Source organism: Dermacentor albipictus, chromosome 1, assembly GCF_038994185.2.
Source record: "Dermacentor albipictus isolate Rhodes 1998 colony chromosome 1, USDA_Dalb.pri_finalv2, whole genome shotgun sequence".
Lineage (NCBI taxonomy): Eukaryota > Metazoa > Arthropoda > Arachnida > Ixodida > Ixodidae > Dermacentor > Dermacentor albipictus.
In genome coordinates, this window is record NC_091821.1 from 410,296,445 (window position 1) to 410,323,943 (window position 27,499).

Here is a 27,499-nt window from a genome sequence, read left to right on the forward strand (position 1 = left end):
TTCTTACAGTGGCAGTGATTCCTCCGCCAACATTTTATTTTACCAGAGCAATGGCCACAAGGATAGCTAAAGTTCGTCTTAGTGGCATCTGTATTTTTGCCTGGGAAACGAGCGAAACTCTGCGCCTAAAGTACGAGACACACTCATAAGGCTCCGGAGCGCTTTCATATGCACTCTGTCGCAAATACCATACACACACTTTGAACTTCGCGTTCACATTCCCCAAAAGCGTTCGCGTTTTTTGTCACCAGATATAAACGAGGTGCCTTGTTTACTTCACCGACTACACTGGAGAAACAAACATTTCAACAACCAAAGGAAGCAGCAAACCAAACCTTAATGATCACATTTACTTTATATATAAACTTGAATAAAGGAAACTCGTCATCCCGGCCCTGCAAAAGTGTATGTCCAGAGAAACCGTCGAAAACCACCACTACAATTGCTGAGACGAGCCGGCTGTCTTGTCAGGTTCTTTTTCTACCTCGACCATAAGGTACATTTCTGCCTCTAAGTGCACACCTGTCGCCGAGAGGTGATGAATGTCTTGGTGTCATTGAACCCTTGCAAGGCAGGGGGGTGTGCATGGTTCGGCGTAAAGAGGAGCTTTCGGTGGTGGTCAAGGCGAAACGAGTGGACGGAAAGAAAGTCACATGCGCGCAAAAATTTGCCAGTGGTCCGAGTTGAGGCAAAGAAGCGTACCATCGCCATCTTTATCATTGATTTGTGACGCCAGCATGCTACGGTCGGAGCGATGTAGCTGAATGGGCGTGTATTGTAGCAGCAATATAGTTATTTCTAGCTCCTGTTTATACTGATGATGTGTTGTGGCTCATTCAAAGATACAAGCCGTCCAGCACAGTGCTTGAGAAGCCCACGGCATTGTCTGCATTTCGTGATGTGAACGTTTCTGCAACCGCTCTGCCAGCTGCGATGCAGTATCCCACACACACACACACACACACACACACACACACACACACACACACACACACACACACACACACACACACACACACACACACACACACACACACACACACACACACAGACGCACACACACATATATATATATATATATATATATATATATATATATATATATATATATATATATATATATATATATATATATATATATATATATATAAATATTGACCTTGTTGCTTGGAGATTCTTCATACTGACAAAATCGAGGGGATATACCATGGGTCAACACTAACTGAGCAAGACAAGGTCGACGTCCGGTCGGCCGATTCTTTAACTGTGGGGAATTGCAGTGGGTCCGGTATTCCGGCAAGCGTGCGCCGTAATGCAATGCAAATAAACACTCAAAAGTCTATTTAAACTAAAATGCTATACCCTACTGGTGTACATCCATGCGTCGCGTAGACAATAAAAAAAAACTGCGAAAATCTGAATAAATAAGAAAATAAAGGTACAAGAGTAGATAGCAAGATACGCATGATGGTTTCATGGAAAAATTGAGAAAAATAAAAATTCCGTGGCGATTTAGCAGTAAATCTCAGTGAAATGCGTAAGCATTACTGCGTAGCTCTATGAGTTCGCAGATATATAGTTGCAACTGCGTTCGCCACATAGCAAAATATTGTCCAGAAGCTATTTCAATACACGTCCAGCCTCTTGGACGAGCGATGTGCAACTGGTGGTGATTCGTAGCCGACTACGGTCAGTTATCCGGTATGTTACACACACACACACACACACACACACACACACACACACATATATATATACATATATATATATATATATATATATATATATATATATATATATATATATATATATATATTGCTGTAATGTCTTCGTAATGTCTACACGACCCATGAATGTACTTATTTCATTACAGTCGTTTTTTCCCTTTTGTTGTTTTTCTTAACTAAGATTGTGGGATAGCCGGATTTTTTCAGTGTCCTAACTTGTCATTTTTCTCATACAAGTAAGCACAAAAAAGGCGATTGAGGTAAAGGAAGCATGGTGCATCGCTCGTATCGCCAATAATTTCGCGCGAAGTAAAATTTATGCGAGCGATAATGAATCTGCAGAAAAGTCCTCTTACAGAGTCAGTCATGATAGACCTCAGCAATTAACAAAATAAACAAATTTATTTATCCGAATGTACTCGGTAGGTTAGAGTGCATATTAAAGAAGGATATCAGCCAGAACAGATGAGCACGCGTTTTTTATTTATTCTGTTGGTGCATGAATGAAAAAAAAAACGAATTCACATGTTGAGAAAGACAACCTGCACGCTCATTTTGATTAGAAACTAAAAGAGGTTGAAAACACTAGGCTTCGCGATATTCGGGTAGAGTGTATGAAATTTGGAAATTTTGTACAACGCACCATGGCCTATCTTTTTTTTTTATCACTAGCTCTTCACTGTCATATGAGTTATGTTCTACAAACCTTCGCGACCCTGCATGCTTGAGTGAGGCGGCGTGAAATAGAGGATGTTTTTTTTTCTTTATTTTACCGCACTGAAATATGGAGAGAAACAAACAAGCTCTTAGTGCTGCCTCGCGTTTTTCGTCTGGCGCTGATTTTTCCGGTATCAAAGCACCTCGGAGAAAAATATGGAAGTGAAAAGTAATCCGCTTTCACCAACGGGTTCATTCTAATCCATTGCGGGAAAGGAAGTACGGGGTGCTTTTCTTTTCGTCCTTTTTAGTTCTCACAGAGCTCTAACATAAGGTCGGGAGAAAAAAAGAAAGAAAAGCCAAGAGGCTAAGCTATCAGTGTTTGGAAGAATTTTCAAGCTTAAAAAGACTTAATTAAAACAGATTCAAAGAGCAGGGAACTAAGGGCAAAATGAAAGATATCAAGAACGATGGCAGGCTCAAATCGACAATGACAGGGCCGCCAAAGCAATATTTGACAAAGTAGATTAGGTTGCAGCGAAACCATTGCAATATTTCTGTCACCCTCTAAACGAGATAAAATGGAGACGATTATCAAAGGTCTTGAATATGTATGTGCATGCGGAGACGAGAATATTGCAGTCACGCCTGTGAAAGCATGCTCAGATATTTTCTGCATTCCTTTCACATATGCATGCAACAGAATGGTAGAGCTCTGCTGTTTTCTGGTAAAAGAAATGAGGATGGCACCTCTCTGCGCGGAATATAAAGGAGGGGATCAAAATGTTTTAAATAACTATCGGCCCATCACTGTTCTTCCTGCTTTCTGTTTCTTCTTTTAATTGTTGAACATTTTATGCACATCAAGTTCGCCAGAGCTTTTTAAATGAATGGGCTTATTAAAAACCACCAGTAGGCTTTCAAAAAGGCAAATCGGCTGCAGACGCTCTTTAAAGCATGAAATATAAGATTATTAGCAACATCGCAAATAAAAAGTACATGGTTACCCTATTTCGCGACTTGGAAAGGCATTTGATTCGATGAAACATAACATTATACAAGTGAAATTGCAGGCGCATTTCATTCCTGGCATTCCACTCGATCTGATTGAAAGCTACTTAAAAATTATACGCAATTTATTAACTTCGGATACACAGCATCGAAAATGGATCTCTTAAAACATGAAGTCACACAAGGATCAATACTAGGCCCTCTTCCCCGTCACTAACCTCTTGTCTAGCTAAATCACTCGAACACGTCATCCTCAACTGACTCAGTAAATACATGGAAGTCCAAAAACAAGAAAGGGGCTGGCAGATGGAATGGCACACTGTGGTATAAACTTTTTTAAAACAGGGTTGAAGTGCCTCAGACAGGCTGGCCAACGTTTCGATAGTAAATACATGGAAGACAACAATCTTTATCTATTAAAAATGGTAGATTTTCGAAAATATCTCTCATGCCAAGATACCATGCTTCGAATTAAACACGGCATCCTTACACCCAATAGCAGTCTAGATACGCAAGCAATTATCAGTCTGGACCTCCGCGGAGCCTTCACTAACGTTTCACATTCCGCCATGCTCTAAGAGCTTAATCTAATTAGGGTTGGCGGAAAGACATATGACAACATATGTACCTTCTTAGCCAACCGTACCGCAACCATACACATAGGCACAGAGCAATCCCTTTCGTACGCTTCAGGTAGCTACGGCACGCCCCAAGGCTCAGTGCTGTCCCCTCGTCTTTTTAATCTTTCTATGAGGCCGATGGTGCAAGCATTGCGATCTATTCCTGATCTCAAGTTTTCACTCTACGCCGATGACACCATTCTTTGGACGAATGGCGGCTCCGATGGAGATATTCAAGACACTCTACAGGCCGCAGCAGACGCCGTCGTAGCTCATGCCTGGGCTATGAATCTCACATGCTCCCCTCAAGAATCCGAACTGCTTGTTCTGCCATCCCACCGGGGGGCCGAAAAACGCATGTATAGTATACAGGTCATCCCAAACCACATTCCTGTTACTAGAGTGGACAGGCTCCGCGTGCTCAGTTTACACATTAAAAGCAACCGGCTCAGCACATATTCGCTACATGCACTCAACACCACAATCGATCACACCCTGCGCCTTCTAGGGCGTCTACAATAAACATGGAGGACTAAAGGAGGCCAACTTCTTCGCTTGATCCAGGCCTTCGTTATCAGTAAGATTACATTCGCAACACCATTTCCTTAAATCAGAATCAGATGAGATTGACACCCTTTTACACAAAATATATATATTCACTCTGAGGGACCCCATACGTACCTCCCCTAAAAGGCTAATGCTTACTGGCACCTTCAACACAATTACTGAACTCACAGAAGCCCACCTCACATCCCAATATAGCAGACGTTCTAACACCGCAGACATTCTATCACTCCGGCACCCATCATTAAGACTAAATACACCATTACACATCACATACACGATAACCTCTGCCTTCCCCCACTACCTAAAACATGCACCCTGTGCATCACAAAGAGCGCAGGACGCAGCGAGCAAAGGCTCTCCAAAAACAATTATCCGCCTCAAAAGTGGTGCTCTATGTTGATGGCGCCGAATATGGGAACAGAAATCATTATGCAATATCAGTCATTAACTATCATGACCAGGTCGCTGCGGCCGCCTCCATTCCTGGCTCTTCCTCGGAGGAGGCGGAGCAAGCGGCCATAGCACTGGCCCTCACAATCCTAAATTCATCAGTTATCGTTAGCGACTTCAAAGAAGCCACACACAACTTCGGCATTGGCAGGGTCTCCAAGCCAGCCTTTACCCTCCTCTTGGCCCATCCTTTCCATCAAACTGTCTCATTAATCTGGACTCCCGCGCATGTGGGCCTTGCCGGAAGCGAGGCGGCTCATGCCAGTGCCCGAGGATTTACAGTACGGGCTCAGTCATCAGATGTGCCGGACCTCGCCTCGGAGGAGGCACCATTTACAGTGCGGGATGCCCTTATTACCTACCACGACATCTGCACACACTACCGATTAGTCCGTTTAACCTTTCCGCCATTCATGGGCAAATCCCCGAGCAGGTGTGAAGTTCTGTGGCGACAGCTGTAGACTCGCACTTTTGCCTTCCCTTACCTCCTCCACCACATTCATCCCTCCATTTGCCTTTCTCCCTCTTATAAATTTTGCGTCTCTCCCAAAGCAGACTTAAACCACATCATGTGGGGGTGCCCTAAGAACCCCCTTCCCCCTTTCCTTGAGCAATTAATATCTAGTGAGGAGCAGTTGGAGGCTGCCTTGCGCAGCTCGAGGCCCAACCTTCAGGAGGCCAACCTGGAGTGGGCTGAGAGAATAGAGGAGGCCTACTTCGAGTAGTTCTTCCCCACACCATCTATTCCGCTGCCCTCTTCCCTTTAAAAAGGGATAAAGTTTTTCATCATCATCATCATCTTTCCTGTCTGATCTATATCACTGATCTCGTCCTAATACCCAACACACCTGATATTGTGTTGTTCGCAAAGGACACAATGCGGCGACTGGCCGCTTGAGGCACTTTGCATGTATTCGCAGGCTTCTTCCACGCTCTGAACAACACTTCTATGTAGCACGTATTGAGCGACAGAAAGCTGTATTGGGAGATTTTCATGGTGCTCTATAATTTTCTCATTGGCATCTTTTAACGAATCATAATATTTTAGAAGTTGATTAATTACTTAAGACTAATTATGTAATTAGGCAGAATGAAAAAAAAAACAAAATAATTTGTATATCTCCAAGCGACAGCAAACAAGATTACTTCGGTTCTGTCCAGCTACGTGGCATTCGCACATCTTTAATCTCTGCCTAAAGTTAGCTGGGACACCTTGTACACGTAATCTATACCGTGTTCATATACCCGCGAGAGCTTTATTTGAGCCTATATGTCGTCCAAGACTAGTTTACCTAAGGCAAAAACACTGTCGCGGCTTGTAGAGATCACGCCGCTTTGTGAGCAACTTCTATTGCAATGGTCCGATTCTGTATTTGGCTTTCTAAAGACACTTGCGCGGCCTGAAAGGGCTGCGATGAAGTCAAGGTTTTGACTGTGTACGCGAAAGGCGATGCCTTTGCTGGTGGATAGCACTATGCAACACCTACTAATTCAACAACTCGGATATGTTTGCGCTGCTCGAAGAGCGTATGCGTGTAGTTGCGTGTACCCAATAGACTGCCGTGTGTCGAGCCTGCGCAGCTTTACAATTTAATCAACGCAGTACCACGCTGACCGAGTGTAAGGCGCATGATATATTCGCCTGAATAGCGCGAGCGTCACGGGAAAAGGTGCGCGATCAACACGAAGCATGTCGAGTATTCTTGTTGTTTCTTCATGACTCTAGCATCTCTGTATGCAGTGAAGCTTGTCCTACGCCTTTATAACAAACTGGTCCCGCTGGCTCTTAATCATAAACATCCCAGTGGAACGTGTGCTTCGCTTGTAAACAAGCCGTATGCAAGGATGAAAGTTACACATATCAGAGATTTCCAAAAGGGCATGGTCTGCGCACAGGCTCTCAGAATTGTTACAAAGAAAGAGATTAAGAAACACGTCATATAATGGTTCCCGGCACACTTAGGATCAAAGATCGGCGACATCCCCAACCTTAGCGAGGCGGCACACGAGGCTGCGCACGCGCTTACAGACCGCGTGGCTTCACCCGACCACTAGGAGAGTAAGGACTCCTCCACTACATACAATGAAATCACTAAACACTACTGCCTACAACGTAGACAGTATAGCACGCCACACCGCACGCTCACTCGAGCTCAAGTGGTTACACTCAGAATGCTACAAACAGACACATACCCCACGCAAAACAGACTACACCATTACATGCCTGAGCTCTACGACAAGTCTTATTGCACTGATTGCAATACATCCCTTAACGTATATCATTTACTCTGGCCGTGCTCGCAAGCTCACATAAACTCCGAACCGGACAAGCGCAAGTTTGAAAAAGCAATCCGGAGCGAAGAACTCGCTCCCCAACTCTGGGCCGTCCAGTTGGTCCACGATGCCACCAGGAAACTCAACCTCTCGGTTCCGTCGTGGGAGACGCCCACTCCATAAGAGCCCAAAACTCTCATGGCCTGCAGGACCTGAATAAAGTTGACTTCCTGCCTTCCTACACATAGAAAGTATTTCCATGAATGAACACCCTCCCCCTTTTCTTTGCGCAGCTTCCAAGTCTTCATGAGTAAACAAACACGTGCGCCACATTATTCTGCCGAGACAGTCAAGGGAAGAAACCGTGCTCACAATAGCCAAATCATTTACGTTTGCTAATAAACAGCTCGCCCCAGCAAAATATATTTGCTGCGCCTAACCAAAGAAAGTACTCACAGAGCTACGTACTCTCAGTAGTACAACAATAACGCGTGATGCGTTTTTTAGCGTGATATATGACAGCACATAGCCTACGCTCTCCGTAGCTTCGTACACGTGTTGACAAAAGCGAGAGCGCAACGTAAATGGCTCTTTAAGAACACGTTCTATGCGCTCAGCAATCTATTCCACTGTGCGAGCCTTACTGTTCTTTCGGCGGCGCGACCCCCGAGGCTGCGCCAACTCGGAAGCCATCTTAATAAATTCACTGGGTAATGGAGTTAGCAGTGAGCATACGACGCCTGGCAGAAGAGTGACTTCCGGTCACGGTGCTTTGGACTAAATCTACATCAGTCGGCGGAGATCACGTGACTGTGACGTGCCCTTCTGTCAGGGTTAGTCAGACCGGAAGCTGCCAATGGTTGGCGGACTGTCCTAGCTGGACAGGCTAATCGACCAGGCCCATTGATATATGCCTCGAGCACAAGCGAAAATTCCAACAGAAGGCCGCGCGCTTTTCTGGAAGGAGATATGCCAGCCGCTAGCACGATGACGTGAGGCACAATGCACTTCGTGGCACAAGCGGCTGCCTGCATCGTGTATACAGGGTTTTTCGCTTAATTTCAGCCAAACTTGAAAAATCTTCAAATGCCACGCAGCTGGACAGAAACAAGGTAAGGTTGTTTGCCGTCGCTTGTAAATACTCAGATTATTTTTTGCATTCGTCATCATTAGATAATTATTCCGAATTATAATTAATAAACTTATGAAATATTATAATTAGATGAAAAGTGTAAATGGGAAAATTGTAGAACAACGTGACAAACTCCCGGTACAGCTTTATGTTGCTCCATACCTGCAACATAAATGTGTTTTTCGGAGCGTGAAAGAAGCCCGCTCGGAAAAACACTTTATGTTCCACGTTTTGAGCAACACAAAGCTACATCGGCAGTTTTAACTACTTCTCACCGCCTTGATGGTTTCCGCAGAAATTTTACGTCAAACCATAGATAATACATAAATGAGAGAAAGAGAGGAAGACTATAATCTGATGAGGAAACACGGGTAGATCAGCATGAGGCTTACAACAGTCCCACCCTTCTGCGTACTATTTGAATGGATCAAATTATGAGAGATTTATACAATTCAGGCCATACTTAAGTAAGCAAGAATGAATGACGGTTGTGTTTCGGGCAACGCGTGGTGTACGTTGTTGTTTTTGTTGCTCAAACTGCTTTTAAGTAAACAGGCCGAGTACTGTGCAACCTGCGCACGGTACGGCAGATAAGAAGGCTTTCGCCGCTGCGTCGCTTCGCTCCTGCGAAAGCGCGCTCTACTTATTTCCCGCGCACAACGACGGCTGCGCCCACCATCGTCGTAACGACCACAGCTTAAGCGGCAAAGCCTTCTGGACTTCCATGGTCAGGTATCGATGGCAGAGCACGCGAGATGAGAGGCGAGCTCTCTTAAAAATATAAAAGTGCTTCGCGTGGGAACGCGAAATAATGACCTAGGCAAGAAATGCTACAGGCAAGAAAAATAAAAAGAAGGTAACCTGACCGAGTGTATTGGAGGAGTTAACGAGGCGCATTTCTTGGTGGGCGTCGTATGGCACCTATCAGAACAAAAGGCGAGAGGATATATTGAAGTAAACAGCGAAAAGAGGCTTCCTATAGCAACACATGGGGTAGAGGAGATGCCGAACTTGCGCACTCGATATCAATCTTGATAACATGAAGTGCTTTAAGGTTTACTCAGTCTACAAACATGTACTTTAATTACTGACTTCTCTGTGGACTTTTCCATGTATGTGTTACTATATGATGCTTGTAAACGGTGCCTTTAATATTTGAATAGTTTCTGCCCTCGGAATGTCGCACTCGATGGAGAAATCCACAATTGCGTGCTCCGAAAACGAAACCCACAACATCTTTTGGTAACGGAGCTCTGTACTTTAAGATTATAACTTCTTTTTACTTCACTGTTGGCACGTTGTGCGAGATTACAGGGTTTGTGCGTGGCGTATCGAGTGTTAAGGCTGAAGCACACAGCAATCACAGAACGTCTTTCTGTGTGTATTTATATTCCCTTTGATGCATGGTTGTTACTTAAAGCACAGTAAAATAACAAGATCTATAAAGCCAGAAATGTTGACGGCTACGAAGGGTAGAGATTATTCATATTGAGAAAAACAAACAACCTTATCCTTCTAATTTTTTCTGAATCGTTCTTAAGCCATGAAATAATTTTCAAGCAGAAACTCTGAAAAAAAAAGAAAATACTAATTCTCTGAGCACGAAGAGCTGACAAAAATAACCCCCAGCTGAAAAGTTGCCGATCTTACCAGGCACTCAATGAGGCGCGCGAACTGCGATCGCTAGTCGCTAATATTTTCTCAAGCGACACAACTTACGACAAAATACACTTACAAACGAGAGCTTCGAACACAATTCAGTATTCGTAATGGCGTCATTTCGCCGTACGATCGGAGTTAATATGCTACATCATGAAAGCTACTGCATTTAAACTGCACATTTTACAAGACATTGAAGAAAGCACGGTGGCACTGAAGCCCTGAATCGCTCGTCTCATTTAAAATAAAGAAAGAAAGATCACAAATAACAGCAGAAAGAGAAGTAGTGAAAATGCTATTGCGAATCAGGAAGGGAGAGGAAGTAAGTAACCTTTGGACAAAAAAGATCAGGAAGGATCAGGTCAGAAGCAAAGAGCAAGTCACACGAAACAACCCGGGGAAAGAGTCCACTAACGAAAGCCGAATGACTGGAAGAAAGATACGAAACGAAAAAATTTGAAGCAAGAAGCTTGATTGGCTGGACTAACAGTGACCCACCACATGCTTGTTCTTCAGTGGAACCCTACGGTACGTTGTAAAAAAAAAAACTATGTACGTCATTGTCGCAATTGCTACCATAACGACATGGGAGTTTTCCATCCTTGCCACCGCCCCACTTTCGAAGCCTTTCTTTTTTTGACACACTCTTCCCTCCTATGTTGTCTTCGTTTTTAAATCGGAGCTTTCTGTGTCTCTTCCTTAGACTTTTCCAGTGCTGCTGCTGCTGCTGCCTTGCACGGCTGACGGCAGGAGTGTGGGAGACGAGATAGGCGACGTCAACGACGTTTCGGTAGAGCGGGGTTGCAATACCCTCTGACGTGCCCTTAGGCACGCAACAATGCCATCTGTACGCCTTAATTAAGCGTGACATCTCCCCCCCCCCCCCCCCTCTGCAAAAGCATTGCAGGTGCTGCCACGCCTGCCTGCGGGCTCACGGGCAACAGTAGCGACAGTCCGTGGGGGACAATGTTTGAGCGGGAGTATAGAGAGAGAGGAAGCAGGGAATTTGTACAACCAGATCGCACACCAACGCAGTGTGGCAGCGAGTGATAAAGCTTATACGTCTGCGCTCATGGCAGTTCACCTGACATGACATGGGATAAAGTAAATGCAGCGTCGAAAAGCATTGCTCATTTAGGCTCCGTTCAGTAAAGGAATGAGCGAATGCATGACACGGGTCTCCCTGCGTTCCGTGCACTTCGTGGGCAAACACATATAGGGCAGGCCAGGTAACATTTAACATCACATCATGACTGTCGTATGCCGTCAACATTCCCACCAAATAGCGTCAATGAACGCAAACAACACAGTAAGTTACGCTTGCACAGATTTTCACAGGATGTGGAATCTGCATATATTTTATTTCCAGAATTTGCAGTTTTTTTGTGCGCACTACTCCCGGAAAACTCCGACTCACCATTAGTTCTCGGTGCGAGGTATCTGCCTCCTCAATAGTTAGGATCATTAACAATATCTGGTTACGCATACGAGGCGGAAGAAAAGAATGTTCGGAGGGAAAAAAGAGTAAGCATACCGATGCAGCCTGAAAATAAATGGTTCAATAAAAAAAATTCCAGAAGAAAATAGAAAAAGGATAAGAAGCTTAAAGAATTTGCCCGTCAAGTGCACTAATGTGAAGTACCCACTATCATAATTTACATGAGGAGTGCCGAATACCTTCCAAGTTTTTCCCTCCTGTTCATCCTCAAACACTGCTTCGTTGAAACTTTTCTTTTCGTTGCTGATTTTAACATCCTTCTCACTTTGTTCATTCATCGTTCTTTCTTCTTTCTTTATTAGATCCCATTATCTGCCTATTTATCTTGTCGTAATGCAATTCTTTGATTCATCGTTTTCCTTTCCGTTATTCAGTTGAGTGGCAGCAGTGGGGCCTGTCTTACGTTGAGCTTGCACTTTTGCCATGACGGTGTAAATTCCGCTGCCGCTTCCCATTTCTGTGCTAGGTGAACTCCAAGGAAGCACTAAATATAGTACAAGAGTATGCAACAGCTGAAGGACTCACCTGTGCCGCTGAGAAGTCGGAGCTCCTGCTTGTATTTAAAAAAAAAACGCAATAAGGCCTATAGTCCACCCGACATCACATTGCACCTCGAAGGAAACATTATTCGAAGGGTAGACAGACTACGTGTGCTAGGCTTTCACATACAACACAACGCGAAGGCCACACCTTCCCTACCCATACTCCGTCAGCAGATCACCCAAGTAACGCACATAATAAAGCGCTTTACAAACCACTGACAAGGACTCCAATAAAAAGATGTGCTCCGAATCTTGCAAGCCCTCATAATTACCAGATTAATCTACCACCTCCCCTATCATAACATGACTCAGACCGAGATGCACCAGATGGACACCCTCCTTCGTAGAACACTAAATGCAGTGCTGGGGCTAACCCAACATGCGTCCACGCAGCTCCTACTACGATGCGGGGTGCAGAGCACCACCTGCGAACTAGTCGAAGGTCATCTTAACAACCGTTTGCAACGTCTCCAACGAACAATGAAAGGGTGCCTCATCATATGCCGGCTAGGATGCCAAACACCAAGAGAACAACAACAGGAAGTGCGCACACTTCTTCGCTTAGCATTCGCAACAAATTTCACGTGGCCCCGATTCCCCGGAATGTGCACCCTGACCGTCATAAAGGCCTAAGAAAGGCAAGTGCACAAGCCCTAGCTTGATTCTTCGGTGGTGACACATTCAACACACCGGTCCTATACACCGACGTGGCCCGTTACCTACTGAGACATGCCCTATATCTAGTCGTACTTGATAGTACAGACAATCTGAGAGCTTCGGCCTCGCTCAACACTCTGGACAGTAGCACGGCAGAACAGGCTGCTATCGCGCTAGCCATCGTACACGCTTACCGGCACTGCATGGACCCATCACAATTGTCACTGTTTCACAGACCACCTGCAAGACTTTGGCACAAGGGAAAGTGACAATCTACACTCACCGCATCCTTACATCATTACACCCAACAGAGTTACACAGGGTGCGTGTCGTCTGGACACCTGGACACGCCTCTCTTCATGGTAACGAACGCGCTAATGCGGTAGCCCGAGAGCTCGCTAACCGGGTGCCATTGGAAGAGCTGTCTAACCCAGACGACGCACCGACAGAGCCACTGAACTGCACTCAAACTCTACAACATTACAGAGATAGCAGGAGACACTACCCACCACTACATAATTCCCTTAACCGAGAAGAGGCCGTTGCGTGGGGACAGCTCCAAATTAATTTCGGTACCTCTTTTATCTTCACCTCTTCCACCCTGCACAATATCCTTCATACTGTCCCTACTGTGGAGCAAAGCCCCCAGTATATCATTGCACCTGGGAGTGCCCACACCCTTCGGGTTACTCCCCGATTCCTTCAACTTCGCCTTCCTCCTGGGAGACTGCGCTGACCAGCTTAGACCCACAATAGCACCAACGGCTGATCTGGCGGGCACGCAAAGTGGCGCTAGCCATTGGGGCCCTGAACTAAGGGCTCCACCCTGTGAGGAAGCCACCCCATTTTACTACAAATAAATACTCTCTCTCTCTCTCTCTCTCTCTTCACGTTCGTTTTTTTCCTGTTCAGGGAAAACAACGCGCCAAATCTCTGTCACCTTTTCTATCCAACAGATAAACCGCGCCTTCTCTTCCTTATTTTCTCTAAAAATAAAGCAAATATTGGCAAAGGAGATAGAGGACAAACACCGTAGCTTTGCTGTTTTCGGAAAGGCGGTGTTTCCACCTATAAGGCAAGCAAATGTATTCGCCGAAACGCACTTAAGACGACAAATCATGCACATAAAATGGCAAATAAAACGAGACGTTCCCACCTTTTTTGTGAGGCAGCAGAATTGACACAAGGGTATCATTATAGTCTTGTGGCGTTATGCAGGGCATCTGTTTTCTGCAAATTGAGGCTACTGACCCTCATGAAAAAAAATCACAGTGTATTCACTGTGCATTTAGATGGCGGAAATGTGTTTATTGACATAAACATAAATTTTACGTGTTATAATTTGTTACGAATAAATCTTTGCAAATGACATTTTCTTGCTCGTACACAAAGCACGCAGTTAATGTTAACATGGGAATGTCATGCTATATTCCTCGATGGATAATAAATATGATTTTAGATTTCGTGGTTCATTTATTCGACAAGATTAAGCATTCACGACGCGAACGTGGTATATGTAGAGGATAAATGGTTATAGGGAAAGCAGAGAGGTCGGCCTGAGCTAGTATGCTCTGGCGTGCTACTCTGCATAGGGGAAAGAGGAAAGAGGCCAAGGGGGACTGATTAAAAATTACGGTGACGACTGTAAGAAGGACTGCACATATACAATAAACACGTAAAGCAATGGTTTTCTTGAAGTCTCGAGTCTGGTCCGGAGCTCTTCAAGTAGTTCCTTACAGAGCTTGTATCTGTTTTCGTAGCTGCGCGCATGTGTTGAAACGCTGATGCTAAAATAGTTCTTTTCGACAATGCTTTTGCTCTCGAATGTGTGCATTCGTAGAAGCCAGCGTCTTCTGTGGGGGCACGTATTTAGGATGTTGGCAAAGCACGTGTTACAGAGTATCAGGCACCGATTGGCACTGGTCACAGTCCCGGAGGCCCGCAAGGACGACAATAAGGACGTTGCGTTGATTAGTTGGCATGCTTGCAGAGAAATTATCGTTTCTTGAAGTCATGAAAAAGAAAGACACGACAGAAGACATGGTCAAGTAATTCTAGACTTTGGATTGGCACAGTCAAAAGTAAATGCATCTTGTACAAGACCGAAAAAAAAAAGAAAAGCTGATAGTTCTGGGAGCAGGTGTGTTCAGGTGAAGCAGCTGACGAAGACATAGGACACCGTCTATTACACTGCCAAAATTATAATACTGACCGCAATAAGGCGTTTGGTGTAGACAGATGCTTTGGGTAAGAAGCCAACATTAATAAGCGAAAGTTTCACTTAACGGCAAACAAGAAAATTGCAACACTGTATGGCGCACGCAGTATGCAGAGCTGTACAGTTTCTCAAGAAATCAGGAATGTCTAAACGAGACTAAAGTTTGTTATTGTAAGTTTGATTATGTGAAAACGCTGTATTTGTAATGCGACTTTTTCTTTTTTACATTTCTACATGTTCACCTTTCTACGAACTTCTTGGTTACCGTGTTCCCGTCACTTGTGCGTGCATGTTGATGAGTGCTGTATTTGTTATGCGGCACTAACGAAAGATGCCATTTGAACTTCCACATGAACATGCATTTTTTATGATCAGTTCATCCACATCGTTTTTTTTTGTAGTTTAACGTTGCATGCGTGTATGTCACTTTTGGGCCTGTGGTCACTGAATACATTTTCCTATTCTTTGTTAGACAATATTGCATTGTTTGGTCTATACTCGTAAATTGAGAGAAACGAGGTATCTGGCACCGTCAAGTAGCGCTAACCTCATCTTCAACACAGATGATGGTGATCACAACAACAACAACAACACTAATAATAATAATAATAACAACAACAACAACAACAATAATAATAATAATAATAATAATAATAATAATAATAATAATAATAATAATAATAATAATAATAATAATAATAATAATAATAATAATAATAACAGAAGACCCCGCATAGCTGTCACATCAGAATAAGGCTCATCCGCTACGCAATTTAGCCGAATGCGCTAACGTTCTTGAGCTGTGCACGACCTCATCACTGCGTCTCGTCAAAGCTCAATAAAACATAATTGAAAATAAGTACTACTATTCATTAATAAGAATCCCATAGTACAAAATAAACATGTAATTGCCACAAACAAAGCCAACACTTTGACGAATGACACAGCAGAAATGGCCGGCGCAAGAATGATGAAAAAAAAACAAAGGAAAAACTGCTTTTTTTTTCAGCAAAACACTGAGCAAAGCACCCGGATAGTTGCTAAGGGCATCATCAATCATTTTCAGCCTGCTTCCTTCACGCGTATCGATTACCAGTTAGAAGGAAGACACTCTGCACAGGATTCGTTTCCCACTGTTCGATTCCCGTATATATAGCATCAGGCGCCTGTTTTCCTGTATGCAAAATCTATTCGCGTGTCTGTACTACACTCTCGGGCCGGTTATATCTGGCCCGCTGCCTATAGTCCCGAAGGTTAGGGATACACGAGGTAGAGAGCAGCAAATGTACATAAGTTTACAGACAGCGCGAAAAACAGTCACAAAAAAGTGCGAGGAAAGGAAAGCGAGACATCGGATGAAATAGACCAAGGAGCCGAATGAAACAATGTGTAGAGCACATAGAATATTTCAACCGTAAGCTCGATGAGTGTAAAGAGGCAGAAATATATTTGGAATGTGCTTAGGGTTGGAAAGTGAACTCGTGTGTGTGCCAGGCAGAACAAAATGGGAGCAACCAATCTATCCGCCGACGCTATCTTTGTCCTGCAAGCTCCCCGTCCGCGTTATCCCTGAGTTCCTTTTTTTTCTTGCTCTAGTTTTGATACTTGTCTCGACCTTTGCGATCTTATATCATTCGCACCACCTATCTTTCCCATTTGCTTTTTGTACCTTCTGCCTTTGTTTTATCCAAAAGATCACCTTTCTCAGGCCTTGATACCGTTTCGATTCACTGCCTGGTTTCATTGTACTGGAGACGACGGCCTGAAACTCGGGGTTACGCGATATTGCTTTACATTTCTCAGAACCCTCGTTTGTTGACTCTGAGCTTCTCGAATTGGATTAAGCTGCTCACAAATCCTAGGGGCTATTTCTGCTTATTCTGGTGGTTAACTTTTCAAGGACATTGCGTCGCCTCTTTTTTTTTTTTTCATGTAACTCTACCTTCCACGGTGTCCACTTTCAAGATGACGCAGTTTTATATCGCATTTCTTACGGCGAGCAAGTCATTGGAAAAGACGGACGAGTGGCCTAATGGCAAAAAATTTACCCACGATTACGACATTCCCTAATGCCAATTTTGAGCGCAGCTCTGTGCGTGTTTTTATTTCGCGATATATTGGCTGGCGCGGACAATATGTCCCCTGCGGCGGGTTGCTAATGGAGCGAAGTGCGGCACGACTGCTACGCTAGTCTGGAGATTGCGAGAGCCAGCATGTAGCTGACACGTGGGCACGATTCACAGCAGCCGTGACTTAAAGACCTGGCAGACGACGCACGCTACACTGGCGCCATCTTGTAGCCATGGTCGCCGCACTACCAGTTTCTTCTCACATTCTAGCCATACCCTACTCCACTTTCCGCCTCATGGTTCTGCTGCACCCATCTCTTCGCTTTCTTCGATGCGTCTTTCTTACCCCGTTGCGCACCACGTTCGCTTACATCTTTCTCTGGGCTCGTTCGCTCGGTTACGCCGTTCTCTCGGTTACGGGCGCCTAGGAATCGCGCGCTGTCGATGCAACGAGGATCTGGAACTGGCTGTGTTAACTCCAGGATGAGGCCCTATTGTTATTCACTCGTGGCATCTGCTAGGGCACGCAGAGTGGCTCGGAATGTGCAAGGCTTAGGTACAGATGACTGGAAATGGTGGCAATAATATTGATATACTCCGGCAATATTGCACTTTTCCTTTTCTTGAATGGAGGGGGGTATTTCTGCCGTGACTAAGATTGATATTACAAGAATACCGGTAATAAAGAAAAGCTTATCCTAGCTTATTGTCTCCTGACTGACTCCTCATTCAATGTATTGTGAGAGAAAAAGAGGAAATAAGATAAGAAAGGCGGAGAGTTTAGCCTGAGTAACTGTGTGATTGGCTACTCCACACTGCGGGATTGCAAAAGGGGAGAAAGATAGGAGAAAATACATTATTTATGCATAGCCATGAGCACGGCAACTGAGAGCGACTACAGTTTTTAATGCGAAAGCTTTATACGGCTCATGAAGAGAAAAATCCGTAGATGGTACAACAAGTCACTTGGTCACAGGGACGCGCTAGTGCCACTAATCGCGCGCTCGTCGTCGTCGTCTTCGACAGCTGGTTCCAAGCTACTCGTCATGCCAGCGTTGCCACGCTGCCCCAACCTGTGCGAAGGCGCTAACGGCACTGTCCCAGTGCCAGTCGGTGCTGTGATTTCGGCGAGTTCTGTTGTGCGATCCGATGGACAAACCTTCGACGGAGATGCTATAAAAGCCCACGTGGCCACAGAGGCAGAGAGCGCCGGTGGCCAGTGTATATAGAGGGCGTTTAACGTGACTTGAGCCAAACCGTAAAAATATGCAAATGCCACTGTTACGTCTAAACACCATAAAAGGCCACCACCCCACCATTACATGACAGCCTGAACTAAGAGGGAGGGGGGGCATCCAATGCTACCGAACAACGAAAGCGACTTGGGATTCGCAGGTTGCTACCACTGCCGCAATTTTCATACCATCGGGCTTCAGAGGCGTGGTTACTGCTGAGTGTTGCGAGTAGGGGCGTGGTATCGCAACGGATTCGACGATTGTGATTTGCTGCTGGACAGTTCCCTTGTCGACTCACCTAGGGAAGACGACGGTATTAAAAGCGGATACTTCTGGAGCCGTGGTACCGAGGGCGCTGATACGAAGTCGGACGTTTAACTTGTTGCTGCATAGAGAGGGCTTCCGTAACTGGAGCCATGTAACTAAGCCAATAAACCACTTTTCCTTCATTCCTACAACCTGACATTGCAGTCCATATAGGCCTGGTAGTTTCCTTGTCGGAACGCCACCCTAAGCCGCCACAGCACGCACGCAAAGTTGGCGCGCGACTGGCTGCTCGAGGCACTTTTCATGTATTCACGGACTTCTTTGACGATCGTAAAAATACTTTATGTAGCACGTATTGAGAATCAGAAAGCTGCATCGGGAGTTTCTCATGTTGCTGCACAATTTTCTCATTGAAAGTCTTTAATTTATTTAAAATAATTGGGAAGTTAATAAATAATTAGGAATAATTGTGCAATTAGGCGGAGTTCAAAGAGTAATCTGAATATCTCCACGCGACGGCAAACAACATCACTTTGGTTCTGTCCAGTGACATGGCATTTGCATATTTGAAAGGTTTGGCTCAAGTTAAGTGAAACACTTTGCATAGCGCAGCGCGTCACGGCGCGGCCAGTCGGTGCGGTGATTTCGGTGAGTTCTGTCATGCGCTCCGATGGACGAATCTTCGATTTTTACTTCTGAGTCAGTAGATGTGCCCGGCTCCTTTGCACGTCCACGCAACTACGAGAACAAGGACGAGGCACGTGCTACTAAAAATTATGTAAGACAACCTGAAAACAATACCATTACGTTTCGTAACACTAGTCTTCATCGGAAAGACGTTGCAATGCTTTCACAATCATGCATGTAGGGATATTTAAGCGCCGCTGGCTTTTTATTCGGTATCAACGCTATTAAATAACACATTTGCGTGCCGTGGGGAGCCCAAAAAGAAAATAAAGATTTGCCTGTCATTCCCTTTGAAGACTCTCTCTCTCTCTTGATGCTCAAAACTTATGTCTCGCTTACTGCGTTGAATTCAGGACCTATATTGCACGCAGTAGTTCTTTGCTGTAGGAGATTGATTTAGCTCTATAAAATTTTGAGAGGGTATCGCATACAAAAGAAAATTTTCTAATGCAATAAATACTACAAGGGAGATTTGATTCCAGGATATCAGTTCTTGAAGGGGCACTCAAGAAGCTGGCTCTTAAGTTACCGCTCCAGAAGCTCCCACGTCGTAAATAAATCAGACAGGCTATGACAGGCATAACTTCTTACTAGCGATGGCCAGAATGCATGCACGTCGATGTCTGCTTTAAAGTACCGTCATGCGTCCACGCAGCATCATTCTTCGAAGCTCCTCTCTTCGCTATAAACTTCATGTAGAGTACGTCAAGGCCGCCTCACAAAGCTCTCCCACGACTTTGGAGCAAACGCTGGTGTTTAGCGCTGCCCAGTCTGGTGGGCTTTCAATTCATTTTTGAAATTCACGTTTATTCAACGGGTACGTCTAGCTGGGAGCGCCTGTATCTTTTCTTCTCAATCGAAATGAAATGGCCGCTATGTAATGTTGAAGCCGCTGCCCTGTGCTCAGCAGCAGGAAGTCATAGGCACTCAGGCATGCAGATCATGCTGGTCTCGTCTACTTATTTCATCCATAAAAGAAGTTGTGTAAGTCAATAGCAAACAAGCATACAACATTCTCGCAAATGCTTTCACGAACAAGTCTAGAGTACCGTACTGTAAAACATCACACCATTTATTATTAAGGTACATTTAAAGCAAGATCGGGTCGGCGGAAGGCCGCAATGTGGAGGAAAGTTCATAAAAGCAAAGTTGTCATTCACCCCACCCCAACGCGAAGCAACAAAGAAAACCCAAGTGGGTTTCTCATAAAGTAGTGTACATGTCAGTTTCGGCTGCTACTGGAGTGCTTATTGGCTGCTGGGGGGTACCAGTGAGAAGGAAGCAGGCGCCCACCACCAGTTTCCTTCTCGTTGTTTCAGCAACAGCCAATCAGCAGTGGCCGAAATGGACAATCCACTAAGTGGACACATACAGAACACCTCCCTTGGTTTCCTATGATTTGTTATTGCCTTTTTGTGTATTTCACTCATGCTGTCTGTGGATGTGTTCACACCGACTTTACGGCCGTAACCAAGTAATAGTTATGGCTTCGTAAGAAGCTTCGACTGAGTCGGACCGACTGTTTCTCTCTGTTTGATTGTTCCCTGTTGACCGGTGGCGGACGACCAACATCAAGCTGGTGAGTGGCACGGTTTCCGTGAAGGCTGGGTGCGCGGTCTTGTGTTCTTCTTTTCTTGTTTTCTCTTTTGTTTTTGTTCTGCAAAGCAACAGAAAGTGCTATGAGCAAAGAAAGCAACCTCGCTTTCAGCCCTCGAAAGGTCTGGTTTGTATTTCCAAGTTTCCTGCACAGTTCGCTTCAGACAGAAGAAAGAGCACACTGGCAAGAGCAGTGTTGTAATCTACTTGTTACTGTCGAATCTGTGGGTCATCTGTGATCTGTGGTCATCTGGCGGTATTCTGGACCAGTATTCTGGAGCTGTATCATGTAGACATCAGCTCTGCTTAAATATGCAGCACTCTTACCGCGCTTTCTCGTGTCAACTAAGTTTTTTTTCTAAAAATTTGCGTTGCTATCTGTTCCATTTTATTCGTTTTACATATTTTTTTCCGGAATAGCTTTCTTACTTGCCACGCAATAACGTTCCGTGGCAACCTGGCACAGCCGTTTCTCTCACAGACTAGGGCAGCACGTTCTGACGGCTCTGGCTAGTTGTTATCTTCGTTGACAGTGCCGCCTGCCTATTTTACGTTCACTCAATGAATACATTTACCGTGGATGTTCAATCATGATTATTTTCAGTCAGTCGACTACATCCTATGCCTGCAAATATGGTAATTTCATCACACTACATCAGCATGTGCCCTCATTTACTGCATTTGCTTTCCATTGAGCCCATTATGCTTCTCTAGAAAATCTCAGACTGCCTGATCTACGCTTTAGATGATCTCCCCAACTCCACACCTTACTGGTGAAGCATACTTAAAGTTACTTAGGGAGCATGACTAAGCCACAATTGCCACGCCACGGGCGCACCCCTGCACATTTCACGGCAAGACTTTGGCGTGGCCTTGCGCTACCTCTGAAAGCGTCGCTGAGATGACCTCCTGACTGCAATCCCTAATCCTTACGGCCCTCATCCCAATGGACTGCCCCGCGGTCCTCAAGTCATACTAACTAAGGTCACAGCAGGAGACGCCAGAAAAGAAGAAATCCTCACTTTATGGCAGTAGAGGCTGCAACGCGCAATGACCTCAGCTGCACGAAACGACCTCCGTAAGGCAACCAGTATGAACACGCTAGGGGGGCAACATCAAGTGTGCTTGTCTTCGTGTGCGAACTGGAAGTGCTGAAAACATGCCCGGAAAAGGAACGACCTAAGGTGGTGACATGGCTATACAATTTGAATAAGCCACGGTATAACATTAAAGACACACCTAACTCCCTATGGTACTTTACATTTAAAGCTTCCAGAATAAGCCACTCTTAGCCTCTATCTACCTTTTTCATATCAGCTTCCCCGAAGAGGCTGCGATTCGTCAGTTAAATACACTATTATTTCTCTTCACCTTTCTCCCAAGGTCCCAGTCATAAAGCGTGGTATCTACGAAGGCTTCACTTTTGGTGCACTTGAGGCGTGCAAATCATACGCCGAAGGAAAGGGCCCCAGGTACGACAGGAACAGGTAAACGCCACAAAGAACCGACAAGTGATGTTCGCATGGTGGATGCCGAGTAATGTGGGTCTCAACAAATAAACAGGGTGTTTATGATATGCTCTAGAAAAACAAATATGGCGAATCGGATGCTTTTGTCCATCTTTTATTTTGCCATTTTTTTGTACTGTTACAATGTTGAGTAATGGCTGTCTTTCACCTCTACTTCATTATAGACGGCATACGAGATACTAAATAGGCCGTTGCCCATGATGCGATTAGGCCGATCGCCAAATAAGTTTTACAGAACATAGGCGAGATGGATGGGCAATGCGATGTGAAAATTCAGTTTCAACTGAAGTTCTGCTACCCAAGAGATGGTTTCAGTCTAGAAACACAGTTCGGTGATGGGGCAACGAGGCTAAGATAGGTGTACTTGCCGGTGGGGTTCTTCCCTACGGTTTGAATTCAAGCTGCTATAATGATGGAGTGTGCTGTATGACTCACCAGGCAGTCAATCACTTCCTAAGAGCTATCATGCACCACTCATTCGGCTCTGCAGCATAACCATGGCCGCGCTCTGCTTTCCACTGCCGGCATGAGGCATGGACGTTTTCTCTACAGCTGTGTGCCTGCCACGACGTGGTGCGTTTGAGCGGAACGGACCGTGCACATGAAGCTACAAACACCAACGGTTTTTCTTCTGTCTTATCTCGCACACTATGGGATCGCCGGAAATGAAGAGGCTGATCGACTCACTTCAGCTTGCGCTCATGACAACTATGACTGCCGAGAAATTTTATGCAAGCTTGATGACGCTCGTCTGCTAATTCGTCGCCACCCACTCAAGCAGTATCCAAACCAGCGCCTTGCAAATTGAACGTTCCCACGCCGTGTTCACGGTCGAGGCTTGCCTCGTCGCACTAGAGCGCAACTGCTCAAGCTGAGGGTTGCCCGCGTGAACGCGCACGAACGTTTATACAGACAAGGACGTGTGGTAAGTCCATCGTGTACGTCTTGTGGTTGCTGCGAGACACTTCGGCATCTTATATTTGAGTGTCCCGTTTTCAGTGCACAGAGCATGTCGCTAGTGAGAGACTATCATTTCCTTGACCTGCGGTGCACGACACTCGACCAATGTTTGTACCCCAGTGGTTGTGTGTCTAAACGTGAACAGGCTCATCGTGATGTAACTGCTTTTCTAGAGTTAACTAGCGTAGGTTCACGTTTGTAGTGTCGAAATTATTCTATTCAACATTCTGTAGTAGCGTAGAACTAATTGGAGTTGACTGCAAAGAAACTCAACAAGAGAATAATTTTTTTAAATCGTCCTTTATATATGGGATAATCGAAGCTCTCTTAGCAGCATTTTATCGCAGTGATGAGTGCGAAGTAGTTTATTAAGCATGGGGTAGGGAGCGGAAGGCAATAAAATGGTCGTCAAAATACAGTGGGTCATAGTCGTAAGCGAAGTAAATTCAGTAGAATTGTAGGGATTATACGAGCGATACTGATGTTGGAAATAAAGAAACTGGTTAATGTTCAGCGAGTCTTCCATGCAGCAGTTATTCACGGCCTTCTCCTTCAGCAAACTAACGAACACAACCCATATTTTCATGGTAAACGCGGACAAATGATGGTTCTTACCAGCAGAGATGGAGCAGCTTATCTTACTTCATTCTTGGTGGTATACGGTGGAACTGGACGCCGAAATCAGAGTGCATTGCGTATGTGTTTGGTGCCTTCTTCGATTCAAGAAAAACCAAAGAGGTTTTGCTGCTGTCAACGTAAAATCTTGGACAAAGGCTTCGCGAACTCGTAACTGCTCTATCCACCATATTTTCTACTAAATTTTTGCATGTGCGCTTAGTTCATTTCCTCGCGCCAGGTAAAATCATCCTACGTTCAGAATAGTTAAGAATCGGAATGTTTCGTAAGTGAATATCCAATTTACAATAACGTAGCAAACAATTTACCGACAAGATATCACAGTGAGAATATAAAAAAAGAACTCTAAAATGCAACTCCGGAAATTAGCCCTATAAAAGTTATGATGTAAGGCCAGAAGGATGGCGACAGTTAGTTGATAAAGTATTCCAGAAGTTAAATGGGAAGGCTAACGGTATTTTCCCATATTTTTAATGCCTCGATGCAGCAAAAATTATTATTACGTACAAATGCGGTGTAGTCCTTGAGCAGACTGACGTTAACAAAGTCAGAATGAAAGCCTTCTATCAGTAACTTAAATAACACACCGTATCATCGCCAGGTCTCGTTTGCAAGAAAATAAACAACACGACAGAAAGAAACTTTGTCTTGTCTCTCATCTTAGATTCATACCATGACCTTTCGCCTGCGGGTCATCGTGCCTTTTTCATCGTGACGTCACAAAACCTAGTGGCGTCGTCGGCCGTCACAGTCGCTTACACTACCGTTATTTGTTTGTCTTGCCATGGTCCTCACTCTTCTCATCGTTGTCACTGCTGTCATCAAACCAGCTACCCCTGTGCTGTGTGGCGCTTATAGGACTGTTCACTGCCTGATCGTAACCGTGTAGTCGCTTGGTCGTTTTTTTTGAGTAACGTTAAGATATTTCTCCACACCCGCCTGTGTTTGTTGACGCAGTGTTCCCTTCCTACAGCAGGGTAGAATTCAATTGAATTCTATGGTTTTACATGCCAAAACTACGATTTGATTATGAGGTCTGCCGTATAGTGGGCGACTCCGGATAAATTCTGAACGTCAGGGGATCTCCAACGTGCTCCCAAGACACGGGACAGGGGTGTTTCCTTCTTTCTTTTGCTTTTTTTTTTTCACTGCGCCCCCCAACGGAACTTTGCCGCCACGGCCGGGATTTGATCCCCCGACTTTGCGCACAGCAGTGCAACACCATAGCCGCTAAACTATCGCGTCGGGTAACAGCAGGCTAACATCGACAGGTGGACAAGACGAACACAGGACAGACTGATAAATGAGGGTGCGGCAATGAAACACTAAAGAATTCTTTATTACCGGGTTTACACCATACCATCTTTTAGGAGTACCAAAACTTGTGATTATCCAACGTCATTCCATTTTCGTAGCACGCTATAGTAGGCTTTTCTATACGGCTATTCCCTGCAAATTTCACTGCTCGATTTGGCAAATATTGTAGTAAGGAAGACGGACGAGCCCACTGTAGCCCCTTATTGGTTTGATGGACGCCCAGTCGATGTCGCAATATTACTTTCTCTCTGGCTCGATACTCTGACGCCGCATGATCTGGCTGTCACCGATAAAGATTAGCTAGCTGAAATGATAATTTTGCATTCTACACCGAAGTAAGCTATTGTTGATGAACTTCCGACTTTGGCCATCATAATTCCAATCACTGGCAGACGAGGCGACCTACACCATAGCCCCCTCCCTCCCCCATCCCCCCACCATTCTCCGGTTCCATATTTGTTTCGATGGTGCTGGGCTGCTAAGCACGAGGTCGTTGGATCGAATACCCGCCACGGCGGCCGCATTTCGATGGGGGCGAAATGCGAAGACAACCGCTTTTTTCAATTCATGTGCATGTTAAAGAATTTAGTGGTCCAAAATATTTCGGTGTCCCCAACTACGGCGTGCCTCATAAGCAAATCGGGCTTTTGGCACGTAAAACGTCATATATATTTTTATTTATTTCGATACAGTTGCCTGCCGAAAAGAAAGCATTGCTCAAAAGAAAGCATGACATTCGTTTCAATATTTAAAGATTGAGGTACACCAATATCATCACCCGCCATAATATATGTCGATAGTCCAAAAAACAGAAGCGCTTCGTAACTCGCAAGCGCATGTGCTCTAAAAAAAAAGCGCAGAACGAAATGCCGGTTATTCTTTGTCAGGATCACCCTTTCGTCTGCGTTACGCACTTTCATTCAGGATGTCTACATCAATCATGATGCCCTTTGTCGTAACGCACTCTCTCGAGGGGCGATAAGTCTGGCGTAAAACACATTACCGCGGTCGAGCTGCCGGGGAGTACCGACCGACCGGCAGGCGCGTTTGCGCCCGTGAACCGTGCCTCCCAGGCGCGGGCTCAAACCGCCCCCCGGGGCTCGGGAGGCGTTACCGACGAGCCACCTATTGCTGGCAAAGCAATTACGCGAAGAGTTCAACAGAAGTTATTTCAAAGGCTTGTTTGAACCACCTTATATGTTACGTGACCTGAATCAGTTCCGCGCGTTTCGCTTCGCAGGCTTAGCGACGGCACGCTTGCACACATGTGGGTTTATACCGATGGGTCCCACGGGTGCGCGGAACAGGCGGCTCTGCTCTCACCGGCATGGGTTGCAACAGTAAATAACGAACTCCGATAGTTGAGCACGAAAGACAGAAGGCAAGCAAGCCAGAAAAAAAAGGAGAGGGGAGACCTTTTTGAAAGACTCGGTACACTTTTTTATATATGCATTCGAGCGCTTTGATTTGGATTTTTTTTTGCTATCTTTCCTTCTTCATGTTGTTTTTCCGTCCATACGACATTTCACGCCAATGCTGGTTTTGTAAACGACAAATGCGAACTTCTCACGGGCAAAGAGAGCCGAGTAAATAACGGGTTAGGGCTGAGGACCTGCAAACAAAGGGTATCGCGAGCTTCCAAAATCAGCATTGGGCATGGCGCACACATTGAAAGAGCTGCGAGGAGCTCCTCTTGGATGTCTAAACTGAATTACCTTTGGTAAACAGAAGCACTCACAGTTGAAGGTGCGCTGGAGTACAGATTCCAGTCACAGAGAGAAGGAAAATGTGGTACTGACTTGAGATCCTCTTTAATCGCTGTTATTTTCTTCGTGTGTAAAGACTAATGTAAGTCGCTTTGGAATATGTTCATTCCATCTCTGTATGTTCCATTGCACGAGTATTTTCTTATTATTCAAGACACAACAATTTGAATTTCGCCCACAGCAGAACCTTGAGAGCTACGTGCTTTCGAAGGTTTCTGCAACGCATTTCACCGTGCTTTGCTTACGCTGTCACGTTTTCTCTTTGGAGCAATATCTCTCCTTCACTGCTTACTAGTCTAGTTAAGTGTGGGAGCTGGGAAGACATGATTTTATTCCAACTCTCAACGTAGAACTCTCCGAATCCAAGCGTACATTATAAAGCATTGTCTGCATCCACCGCCTACACGCACTTTGTGAAACCTTCC

General features: G+C 45.0%; 1 long non-coding RNA gene across 4 annotated transcripts in view; it reads right to left on the reverse strand.

The window, feature by feature from the left end:
• LOC135918179 (uncharacterized) overlaps nucleotides 1–27,499 on the reverse strand; it is a 421,347-nt gene that overhangs the window by 191,483 nt on the left and 202,365 nt on the right. The window contains exon 5 of one of the 4 annotated variants that reach the window (XR_011513356.1): nucleotides 14,505–14,798. The exons of the other annotated variants lie outside the window; for them this stretch is intronic. This is a non-coding gene — a long non-coding RNA (uncharacterized lncRNA). Of the gene's footprint in view, nucleotides 1–14,504; nucleotides 14,799–27,499 lie in introns of those variants that run through there. 4 annotated transcript variants of the gene reach the window in all.